This window comes from Amblyraja radiata, chromosome 19 (assembly GCF_010909765.2).
Source record: "Amblyraja radiata isolate CabotCenter1 chromosome 19, sAmbRad1.1.pri, whole genome shotgun sequence".
NCBI classification, from domain to species: Eukaryota; Metazoa; Chordata; class Chondrichthyes; order Rajiformes; family Rajidae; genus Amblyraja; species Amblyraja radiata.
This window is the reverse complement of record NC_045974.1, coordinates 2,495,555-2,508,063: the sequence shown is the minus strand read 5'-3', so window position 1 is coordinate 2,508,063 and position 12,509 is coordinate 2,495,555. Positions and strand designations below refer to the sequence as shown.

General features: G+C 49.7%; 1 protein-coding gene across 1 annotated transcript in view; it reads right to left on the bottom strand.

The window, feature by feature from the left end:
* The window catches only part of chrm2 (cholinergic receptor muscarinic 2), a 38,646-nt gene extending 30,460 nt beyond the window's left edge, over window positions 1–8,186 (bottom strand). The window contains exon 1 of the mRNA XM_033037451.1: window positions 8,082–8,186. The gene's annotated coding sequence lies outside the window, so the exon portion shown is untranslated. The remainder of the gene's footprint in view (window positions 1–8,081) is intronic.
* Between the last annotated feature and the right edge of the window lie 4,323 nt (window positions 8,187–12,509).

Sequence of the window (12,509 nt, the reverse complement as noted above, 5' to 3'; positions counted from 1 at the left end):
TCTTGATTTGAGGAAGGATGCATGCATGCTTGATTTGAGGAAGGATGCATGCATGCTTGATTTGAGGAAGGATGCATGCATGCTTCATTTGTGGAAGGATGCATGCATGCTTCATTTGTGGAAGGATGCATGCATTCTTGATTTGAGGAAGGATGCATGCATGCTTGATTTGAGGAAGGATGCATGCATGCTTCATTTGTGGAAGGATGCATGCATGCTTCATTTGTGGAAGGATGCATGCATTCTTGATTTGAGGAAGGATGCATGCATGCTTGATTTGAGGAAGGATGCATGCATGCTTCATTTGAGGAAGGATGCATGCATGCCTTGCAGACCATTGCAGCTGTTTGGCGATCTTTTGGCTGGGAGATGTTTCATGATGTGTCTCTTCCCCTCAGATACTAAGTAACCTACACATCATTAGGATGCACCACATGATACAACCAGTCCATAGCCCCACTGTGTAAACAGCACTGAGTCAATCAAATCCTTACAAAAGAATCCTCTGAAACTCTGGAGCAGCAGCGAACAATGATGCAGATAGAATCGCAATAATCATTAGATAAGTCTGGAAATACTCAGCAGGTGTGTGTGGGAGATGAACAGAGATACATAGAATGTAGATCCCGGAACAGTACAGCCAGGAACAGGCCCTTCGGCCCACAATGTCCATGCTGAAAATGATACCAAGATATACTAAATCTACTCTGCCTGCATGTGATCCATATCCCTCCATTCCCTGCATGGTCATGTGCTAATCTAAAAGCCTCTCGAACACCACAATCAATAGACAATAGACAATAGGTGCAGGAGCAGGCCATTTGGCCCTTCGAGCCAGCACCGCCATTCAATATGATCATGGCTGATCATCCCCAATCAGTAACCCCGTTCCTGCCTTTTCCCTATATCCCCTGACTCCGCTATTTTTTAGAGCCCTATCTAGCTCTCTCTTAAAAGCATCCAGAGAATCTGCCTCCACCGCCCTCTGAGGCTGAGAATTCCACAGACTCACCACTCTCTGTGAGAAAAAGTGTTTCCTCGTCTCCGTTCTAAATGGCTTACCCCTTGTTCTTAAACTGTGGCCCCTGGTTCTGGACTCTCCCAACATCGGGAACATGTTTCCTGCCTCTAGCGTGTCCAAGCCCTTAACAATCTTATATGTTTCAATGAGATAACCTCTCATCCTTCTAAACTCGAATCTGACTCCACCGTATCGTATCTGCCTCCACCAGCACCCCTGGCAGTGCATTCCAGTCTGTAAAAAACACAAAAAACTTGCCCCGCACATCTCCTTTAAACATTGTCCCAAAGGTCCTTAGAAGGGACCTGACCCGAAACGTTGCCTGTCCATACCCTCCAACCCGTTGCCCAACCCGCTGAGTTGCTCCAACCCGCTGAGTTGCTCCAGCAATTTGTATTTTGCTCAATATTCCAGCATCTGTACTTTGTTATGTCTCCATAGAACATAGAATATTGAACAGCACAGCATTAGGCCCTATGGCCTTCATTGATCCAATGCCGCCAAGGATTTTACATTAGAAGATACACCACAGCGGTATGAATATTGACTTCTCTAACTTCAAGGAACCTTTGCTTTCCCTCACTCCATCCCATCCCCTTCCCAGTTCACCCATCCATCTGACTCCCTCATTACATTTTATCTCTGTTTGCTTTGTTGTTACCTTCTTCCAGCTGACAATCATCGATACATTTTCCTTGATTTTTTTTTTTCAAGTTCAAGTGAGTTTATTGTCATGTGTCCCTGTATAGGACAATGACATTCTTGCTTTGCTTAAGCACACAGAAAATAGTAGGCATTTACTACAAAACAGATAAATGTGTCCATATACCATGATATAAATATATACACACATGAATAAATAAACTGATAAAGTGCAAATAGCAGAAAGTGGTTATTAATAATCAGAGTTTTGTCCGAGCCAGGTTTAATAGCCTGATGGCTGTGGGGAAGTAACTATTCCTGAACCTGGTTGTTGCAGTCTTCAGGCTCCTGTACCTTCTACCTGAAGGTAGCAGGGAGATGAGTATGTGGCCAGGATGATGTGGGTCTTTGATGATACTGCCAGCCTTTGAGGCAGCGACTGTGATAAATCCCCTCGATGGAAAGAAGGTCAGAGCCGATGATGGACTGGGCAGTGTTTACTACTTTTTGTAGTCTTTTCCTCTCCAGGGCACTCAAATTGCTGAACCAAGCATCGATGCAACCGGTCAGCATGCTCTCTACTGTGCACCTGTAGAAGTTAGAGAGAGTCTTCCTTGACAAACCGACTCTCCGTAATCTTCTCAGGAAGTAGAGGCGCTGATGAGCTTTTTTGATAATTGCGTTAGTGTTCTCGGACCAGGAAAGATCTTCAGAGATGTGCACGCCCAGGAATTTGAAGTTCTTGACCCTTTCAACCATCGGCCCGTTGATATAAATGGGGCTGTGGGTCCCCCTCCTACTCCTTCCAAAGTCCACAATCAGTTCCTTGGTTTTGCTGGTGTTGAGGACCAGGTTATTGCGCTGGCACCATATGGACAGTTGCTCGATCTCTCTTCTGTACTCTGACTCATCCCCATCAGTGAGACGCTCCACAACAGTGGTGTCGTCAGCGAACTTGATGATGGAGTTCGCACTGTGGTTGGCTACGCAGTCATGAGTATAGAGTGAGTACAGCAGGGGGCTGAGCACACAGCCTTGAGGTGCTCCCGTGTTGATTGTTATCGAGGCTGACATATTTCCACCAATACGAACAGACTGTGGTCTGTGATCTCCTTGATGTCTGGTTCTCACACCTTGCACTTCCTTATCTCTGTGTTTCCCCTATCCCTTGACTATCAGTCTGAAGAAGGGTCTCGACCCAAAATGTCACCCATTCCTTCTCTCCAGAGATGCTGCCTGTCCCTCTGAGTTACTCCAGCATTTCGTGTCTGTCTTCGGTTTAAACCAGCATCTGCAGTTCCTTCCTTCCCATAAGAATTTGTGGATGTCCTTGGGCAAAGATTGGACTTTACTGAGACTCAGATTTTTTTTTTGTCTAATGTTTTCAAGAGAGAGTTAGATTTAGCTCTTAGGGCTAACAGAATTAAGGGATATGGGGAGAAAGCAGGAATGGGGTACTGACTTTGGATGATCCGCTGTCTTAGTATTCTTATCGATTCCACATCACAAGATTAGAAATTATTCAGCTCTGGGATATCGTGTCGTATCGTGTGCAGGATAAAACTAGTGTCCTGGAGTCGCTGGTCGCGATGTGATAAGGTCATAAGGAATAGGAGCAGAATTAGGCCATTCGGCCCATCAAGTCTACTCCGCCATTCAATCATGGCTGATCTCAGTGCCTGTTTCCACTCTGTATTTCTGAAGTAAAAAATATATTATCCTGTGTGTATTTGTCACATTGAGAGAACTGGTCACATATCTCCAGAGATGTTGCCTGACCCGCTGAGTTACTCCAGCACTCTGTGTTTAAAGAAAGAACTGCAGATGCTGGAAAAAAATCGAAGGTAGACAAAAAACTGGAGAAAAGCTGTGTGTGTGTGTGTGTGTGTGTGTGTGTGTGTGTGTGTGTGTGTGTGTGTGTGTGTGTGTGTGTGTGTGTGTGTGTGTGTGTGTGTGTGTGTGTGTGTGTGAGAGAGAGATGTAGATGCTGCCTCACCCGCTGAGTCGAGGAACTGCAGACGCTGGAATATTCAGTAAGACACAAAGTGCTGGGGGATCTCTGTGGCCGAGGCAGCATCTGTGGAGAGGAATGGGTCCCAGCTATAAGTCGCTGCTCTGGGTCTGATTCCAACCGCTGGATGTCGGCAGCTGCAACCGCCGGCTCCTGCACCTGCACTGCGTGCTCGAATGTAACCATAAAAGCTCCTGCACAACTTGGACAAAGGTCCCGCCGTAATGTGTAGGAAGGAACTGCAGATGCTGGTTTAAACCGAAGTTAGTCACAAAATGCTGGAGTAACTCAGCGGGACAGGCAGCATCTCTGGAGAGAGGGAATGGGTGACGTTTCATTGTTCTTTATCTCTCCACATCACCGTCTATATCTCTCGTTTCCCTCAGCCCTAACCTGTCTGAAGAAGAGTCTCGACCCGAAACGTCACCCATTCCTTTTCTCCAGAGATGCTGCCTGTCCCGCTGAGTTACTCCAGCGTTTTGTGTCTATCTTTAGACAAGGACCCGCCTGGACTGAAGCGCAAACAGGCAGCAAGGAGCGGCACACATTGCCCAAATAGTGCCAACACAGAATTGGTAATATTGTAAGGAAGTCAAAATATTTCACTAGATCCTAATGCCTGTTAACCATTTGACCCTTTGAGCCAGCAGCGCCATTCAATGTGATCATGGCTGATCATCCCGAATCAGTACCCCGTTCCTGCCTTCTCCCCATATCCCCTGACTCCGCTATTTTTAAGAGCCCTATCTAGCTCTCTCTTGAAAGCATTCAGAGAACCTGCCTCCACCGCCCTCTGAGGCAGAGAATTCCACAGACTCACCACTCTGTGAGAAAAAAGTGTTTCCTCGTCTCCGTTCTAAATAGCTTACTCCTTATTCTTAAACTGTGGCCCCTGGTTCTGGACTCCACCAACCAGATAGGCTTAAGGAATATTGGCAACGATCCGCTCTTGACTCTATGACTAGTTACATTATGCATGTGACTACACATACTCACCAACTTGCCCAGCGCAAGGGTTTAACAACGGAAACATTGCGTGCGAAACAGACACAAAGTGCTGGAGTAACTCAGAGGCTCCCGAGGCAGCATCTCTGGAGAGAAGGTCGACACCGTTCTTTAGACAGTCTTTCCACGCGAAACGTCACCAGAGATGTTGCCTGTCCCGCATTACCGAGTTACTCCAGCATTGTGTGTCTATATATAGTGTAAACCAGCATCTGCAGTTCCTTCCTACACGTTAGGCTGGTTCAGGACACCGACTATTTTGTTCCACAAACCATGAAAGTATTAATGAAAACGCGCCGGCGCTTTCAATTGAAGTTCACGTGTCATAGACTCAGACAACAGGCCCTTCGGCCCAACTCCTCCATGCCGGCCAAGATGTTCCATCTCCACTAGTCCCACCTATCCACATTTGGCCCACATCCCTATAAACCTGTCATATCCATCTACCTGTCCACGTGCGTTTTGAATATGATAGTCCCTGCCTCAACTACCTCCTCTGGCAGCTCGTTCCATACACCCACTGTGTGGAGAAAGTTGCCCCTCTGGTCCTAATTCAATCTTTCCTCTCTCCCACAAAATGCTGGAGTATCTCAGCGGGTCAGGCAGCTTCTCTGGAGACAGGGAATGGGTGACATTATTCTTAAGATTATTAAGGGTTTGGACACGCTAGAGGCAGGAAACATGTTCCCGATGTTGGGGGAGTCCAGAACCAGGGGCCACAGTTTAAGAACAAGGGGTAAGCCATTTAGAACGGAGACGAGGAAACACTTTTTCTCACAGAGAGTGGTGAGTCTGTGGAATTCTCAGCCTCAGAGGGCGGTGGAGGCCGGTTCTCTGGATACCTTTAAGAGAGAGCTAGATAGGGCTCTGAAAGATAGCGGAGTCAGGGGATATGGGGAGAAGGCAGGAACGGGGTACTGATTGGGGACAATCAGCCATGATCACATTGAATGGCGGTGCTAGCTCGAAGGGCCGAATGGCCTACTCCTGCACCTATTGTCTATTGTCTAAAGATCTTTCTTAAGACCTACAGTGTTGTCTGGTCTAGATCCTCCTAGTCTCTGTGCCTTCACCCAATCTATTCCCCTCATGATTTCATACACCTCTATAATATCACCCCTCAGCCTCCTGTGCTCCATTGAGTCAGGACCTGGGGGGCGGCGGGGGAGAAAGACAGCGCTCTTTCACGGTGTGGTTAGACTAGATTCCTGGAAGTCTGGGAAACCCCGCCCGGTGGTAGATTAGCGTCACGCAGCAAGATCTGTCATCACAGGAGTGGTTTCCGTGGCTGAGCCCTGGAGGGATGTTCAGGAGGTGTGCATTATTGATGCCCCGTCATGCATAATGCAGCGTAATGCAAGCCAAGAATCACAGCCCGGAAAAAAACACACACACACACACACACACAGTGCTGGAGTAACTCAGCGGGTCAGGCAGCATCTGTGATGGGAATGGTCAGGCGACGTTTCGCGTCAGGGCCGCTGATTGATTGAAATATATAGCATGGGAACAGGCCCTTCGGCCCAACGAGTCCACGCCGACCATCGATCACCCGTTCACACTAGTTCTATGTTATCCCTCCCTACACACTAGGGGGCAATTTACAGAGGGCCAATTAACCTATAAACCCCCTTGCGCGTCTTTGGGATGTGGGAGGAAACTGGAGCACCCGGAGGAAACCCACGCGCTCCACATGGATAACGTGCAAAGTCCACGAGGTCGGGATCGAACCCGGGTCGCTGTCGTTGCGAGGCGGTGGCTCTACCCGCTGCGCCGCCGTGTCGGGTTCAGGCAGCATTTGTAGAAGGAAATTGATAGGCGATACCTCGGGTCGGTACACTTTTGCCGAAACATATTGTGGTGTGCATGTGCGTGTGAGTGTAAGTGTGAATGTGGGTCTGGGTGCGCGTGCACAAGTGTGTGTATGTGTGTGCGTGAGTGTGCAAGTGTGCGTGCTTGTGAGTGTGTGTGTGTAAGTGTGCGTGCATGTGAGTGTGTGTGAGCGTGCATGTGAGCGTGTGTGAGTGTGCGAGTGTGCGAGTGTGCGAGCGTGCGAGCGTGCGAGCGTGTGAGCGTGTGTGTGCGAGCGTGTGTGTGCGAGCGTGTGTGCGAGCGTGTGTGTGCGAGCGTGTGTGCGAGCGTGTGTGCGAGCGTGTGTGCGAGCGTGTGTGCGAGCGTGTGTGCGAGCGTGTGTGCGAGCGTGTGTGCGAGCTTGTGTGTGTGAGCGTGTGTGCGTGCGAGCGTGTGTGCGAGCGTGTGTGCGAGCGCGTGAGCGCGTGTGTGTGAGCGCGTGTGTGAGCGTGTGTGTGAGCGTGTGTGTGAGCGTGTGTGTGAGCGTGTGTGTGAGCGTGTGTGTGAGCGTGTGTGTGAGCGTGTGTGAGCGTGTGTGTGAGCGTGTGTTTGTGAGCGTGTGTGTGAGCGTGTGTGTGTGTGCGTGAGCGTGTGTGCGAGCGTGTGTGTGCGCGTGTGTGTGTGTGAGCGTGAGTTTGTGAGCGTGTGTGTGAGCGTGTGTGTGAGCGTGTGTGTGAGCGTGTGTGTGAGCGTGTGTTTGTGTGTGTGTGTGAGCGTGTGTGTGCGTGTGTGCGTGTGTGTGCGTGCGTGTGTGCGTGTGTGCGTGTGTGCGTGTGTGTGAGCGTGTGTGTGAGCGTGTGTGTGAGCGTGTGTGTGAGCGTGTGTGTGAGCGTGTGTGTGAGCGTGTGTTTGAGCGTGTGTTTGTGAGCGTGTGTGTGTGAGCGTGTGTGTGTGCGTGTGTGCGTGTGTGCGTGCGTGTGTGCGTGCGTGTGTGTGAGCGTGTGTGTGAGCGTGTGTGTGTGAGCGTGTGTGTGAGCGTGTGTTTGAGCGTGTGTTTGTGAGCGTGTGTGTGTGTTTGAGCGTGTGTGCGAGCGTGTGTGCGAGCGTGTGTGCGAGCGTGTTTGTGAGCGTGTGTGTGAGCGTGTGTGTGATACGCTGTGAGCGACTGCCAACACTTAGATGTTGTATGAAGGAACTACAGATGCTGGTTTAAACCGAAGAGAGACTCAAACAGCTGGAGTAACTGAGCAATGTTCACACCTTACACTTCCTTATCTGTGTATCCCCCTCTCCCCTGATTCAGTCTGAAGAAGGGTCTCGACCCGAAACGTCACCCATTCCTTCTCTCCAGAGACGCTGCCTGTCCCGCTGAGTGACTCCAGCTTTTTGCGCTAACCCGAGGAGTTCGGGGAGGATTGAAATGACAGACAAGTTCACGGAAAGCAGAACGCGCGGGGCTCGCCTTTCCACATCTGCAATTACAACTATTAATAATGAAGATATTACCCGGCCCACAACACCTACAAAATAAATCTCATTACAACTTGCCAATAGGTCATTTGTTTCAGAGTGCAACGATATCCCGTGGCGTTAATGAGTTAATTCTCTTACCTACTGTAGCGATGCTGTGGTCTTGGCCATTGCCTCGGGCGCTCTCCGACCCACAAGGAAAGTATCGGTTTTCCGCCGAGCTGGATGGAACAGAAGGCAGTGAAATAGCGTTGGAGCTGATTGTTTCCACCCTGTCTTCCTGCCTTGTTTTTAAGAAGGAACTGCAGATATGGTGGATATTGTGGATAGGGCGAGCTGTTTTAAATACCTGGGAGTCCACATCCCTGAGGATCTGACATGGACATCACACGCTGCAGCACTGGTGAATAAGGCAAGGCAGCGCCTTTACATAGAAATATAGAAAATAGGTGCAGGAGTAGGCCATTCGGCCCTTCGAGCCCGCACCGCCATTCGATATGATCATGGCTGATCATCCAACTCAGTATCCTGTACCTGCCTTCTCTCCATACCCCCTGATCCCTTTAGCCACAAGGGCCACATCTAACTCCCTCTTAAATATAGCCAGTGAACTGGCCTCAACTACCTTCTGTGGCAGAGAATTCCACAGATTCACCACTTTCTGTGTAAAAAATGATTTTTTCATCTCGGTCCTAAAAGACTTCCCTCTTATCCTTAAACTGTGACCCCTAGTTCTGGACTTCCCCAACATCGGGAATAATCTTCCTGCATCTAGCCTGTCCAACCCCTTAAGAATTTTGTAAGTTTCTTTAAGAGACAAGACAGCAACTGAGACAGGCAAGAGACGGGCAACTGAGGAAATTCAGAGTGTCTCTGAGGATCCTCCAGTGCTTCTACTCAGCGGCTGTGGAAAGCATCTTGTCCGGAAATATCACAATTTGGTTTGGGAACTGCTCTGCCCAGGATAAGAAGGCTCTGCAGAGAGTAGTGCGTTCGGCCGAACGCACTATGGGAACTACACTCGCCCCCCTGCAGGAACTATACATCAGAAGGTGCAACTCCAGAGCCAATAAGATCATGGGAGACCCCTTCCACCCTAGCAACGGACTATTCCAGCTGCTACGGTCAGGCAAACTCCTCCGTTGCCATGCTGTGAGAATGGAGAGGTTGAGAAGGAATTTCTTCCCAGAGGCCATTAGGAATGTAAACTCCTATCTCACCAGGGACTAACTTTTACTGTTCCACTCTAGTGCTTTTTTTTTTTTTAATTGCTATTTTTTTCCCTTTTTCCTTCCGCCCACAATATTTAATATGTAAAAGAATATGTGATTCTGTTTGTAGTTTCTTTGTTTGTCTTTTTGCACAAAGTCCGCGAGCATTGCCACTTTTCATTTCACTGCACATCTCGTATGTGTATGTGACGAATAAACTTGACTTGACTTGAGATGCTGGAAAATAGAAGGTAGAAAAAAGTGCTGGAGAAACTCAGCGGGTGCAGCAGCATCTATGGAGCGAAGGAAATAGGCAACGTTTCGGGACGAAACCCTTCCGGGTTTCGGCCCGAAACGTTGCCTATTTCCTTCAGGGTTTCGGCCCGAAACGTTGCCTATTTCCTTCGCTCCATATATGCTGCTGCACCCGCTGAGTTTCCCCAGCACTTTTGTCTACCTTCCAGCCTTGTTTGACGGCCGAGTGGTGGAAAAGAACAAAGAACAGCGCGGCCGACTGGCTCACAGCAGGAGTGTGAAAACAGGGACGAAATCAGAGGGGTTTAGCTCATTAGTGGGTCCCCTGTTAGAGACACTCCGACAACCTCGCACGGCATCTATCTTCCCCTATAAGACATCCCCTATCTATCCCCGCTCCGACAGGACTTGTATCTCAGCCAAGTAAGTGTGCGGGTTAGTGATCCTGGTCTCGCCATAGCGAAACATATAAAATTATAAAAGGACTGGACAAGCAAGATGCAGGAAAAATGTTCCCAATGATGGGTGGGTCCAGAACCAGGGGCCACACAGTCTTAGAATAAAGGGGAGGCCATTTAAGACTGAGGTGAGAAAAAAAACGTTTTCACCCAGAGAGTTGTGAATTTATGGAATTGCCTGCCATAGAGGGCAGTGGAGGCCAAGTCACTGGATGGATTTTAGAGAGAGTTAGACAGAGTTCTAGAGGCTAGTGGGGTCAAGGGATATGGGGAGAAGGCAGGCACAGGTTATTGATAGGGGACGATCAGCCATAATCACAATAACCATATAACCATATAACAATTACAGCACGGAAACAGGCCATCTCGACCCTTCTAGTCCGTGCCGAACACGTATTCTCCCCTAGTCCCATATACCTGCGCTCAGACCATAACCCTCCATTCCTTTCCCGTCCATATAACTACCAATGAATGGCGGTGCTAGCTCGAAGGGCCGAATGGTCTCCTCCTGCGCCTATTTTCTATGTTTCTATGAACACACAAGGCGCTCTCTGCCAACCGGCCCAATAACTCACATCAAGACAGTGTGTCTTGTGCTTCAGTAAGTACACCCACTGATGTTTATGCATGCGGGTGACAAGATGGGGTGCGGGGAGGGGGAGGTGGTGGGAAGAGGGGGGGTTGGTGTTGGTTGTGGACCTGCGGGCGCAGCAACGCTGAGATCAGGGTGAACAAATGTGGCGACTTGTGCGTAGCCAGAAGCGTAGAGCGGCCCTTCCAATCCTTACTGCCAGAAGCCAGCTAGCTCCACGCCATGAGGTGAGATTTGACAGCGCTATAGCCAGAACGAGAGCATCAAATTCAGTTACAATTAATCTAACCGGCTCACGAACTCATTGATGCGTATGTTTACCATTGCAACACAGAACGGTACAGTACAGCACAGGAAAAGGCCCTTCGGCCCACAATGATTATGCTGAACATGATGTCAAGATCCATATTCCTCCATTTATCTCTGTCTATCCAAAAAATACCGCTATCTAATCTGCCTCCACCACCATTGTTTAATCTGGATATAATTTTATTCTGAAATAAATGACATCCTATGATGTTCCAATGAATACACTAGGTGTGATGGGCTGAGGAATATTATCATTTTAATTATTATCATCTCCACACATTATTCCGGCCCATATGTCAAATTCTCCGTGGGTTGTCACCTTGTCGTGGTGGAGAAGCTTGTGTGGACCTGAGATCCTGAGAGCGATGCCGTCTGGAGCTACGCTCCTGGTAGGGCCACCCATGGCGGCAAGGTCGAGGGGGGAGGTCTCTGACAAAGAGCAATCCAACCAAGACCTCAACGGTGGAACAGGCGGAGTGCGACGGCTGACCTTAGTGGAGCGTCACAACGGCTGGGAAGGCGGATGAAGGCTGCAGCAGAAAAGGGTCTCCGGTCGTCTTGGACTCCATGCCCACTGGATCCTGACCCAGATCTGTCAAGGACCGTGTCTGTGCACCAGTCTCCCCACGTTAAACAAAGTCACGCACAGGCGTCCTCCAACCCTGGGGACACCCATGGTCAGCCATGACCGAGGGAGGGGGACCGGGGGGGGGGGGGGGGGGGGGGGGGCTAAGAAGAATGTCAAATTAATACTCCTGACCAGTTTCAAGTAGACCCACTGTCCTGCCCCGCCACGATAGTATCTGAAGAAGGGTCCCGACCCGAAACGACGTCTGTCCACTCCCTCCACAGAAGCTGCCTGGCCCGCTGCGTTCCTCCAGCACTTTGTGTTTTGCTCAATATTCCACTGGGAACGGGACAATTGTATCCTTAAACTCATCCATTACAACAGAAGGTTTGAGGTTTTAATTCCCGCTCTGTACATTTTGCTTTCCAATATCGCTGTCCCCAGAGAGAGAGACACACACAGAGCGCGAATCGGAGCAAGGCAAAGCGCGACACACGCATCATGTTTTTGAGCACCAGAGATAGACACAAAATGCTGGAGTAACTCAGCGGGACAGGCAGTGTCTATGGAGAGAAGGAATGGGTGACGTTTCGGGTCGAGACCTTTCTTCAGGCTGACCCGAGAACTAACCCGTGCCCACGCACTGAGATAGACAATGGCTATTTTGAAGAAGTCTGAAGAAGGGTCTCAATCTGAAACATCGCCCATCCCTTCTCTCCAGAGATGCTGCCTGCCTCGCCAGCCGAGTTACTCCAGCATTTGGTTCCTACCTTCGGTTTAAACCAGTATCTGCAGTTCCTTCCGACAACACGGGTATTTGACGAATTAGGATCATTACCTGAAGTCTAGCGGGATCGAGCAGCGAGGATTGAAGAGCCGGGACTAGAAGGTCCTGTGATCAGCACTCCTGGACCGGCCCGAGTCAGTGCAACGTATCTTGTCTTGCCCCCCCGGATTCAGTAGAGCAGACGCCGTCTGACAAATAGTTCAGAGACCCCAACGAATCCCTGGAAGTGGCGAGGTGGCGGGAGCGTGACACTACATAGCTGCCGGCGCCTTTGGGACGAGACCGCGGCTCAGTTGGTGACACCCGGACACTGGGCACCAGGTGGAGGAGAAGCGAGGAGCAGACGGCGCCTCCCGGACCATCTCTCGCCCCCTGATGGGGCCAGGCAC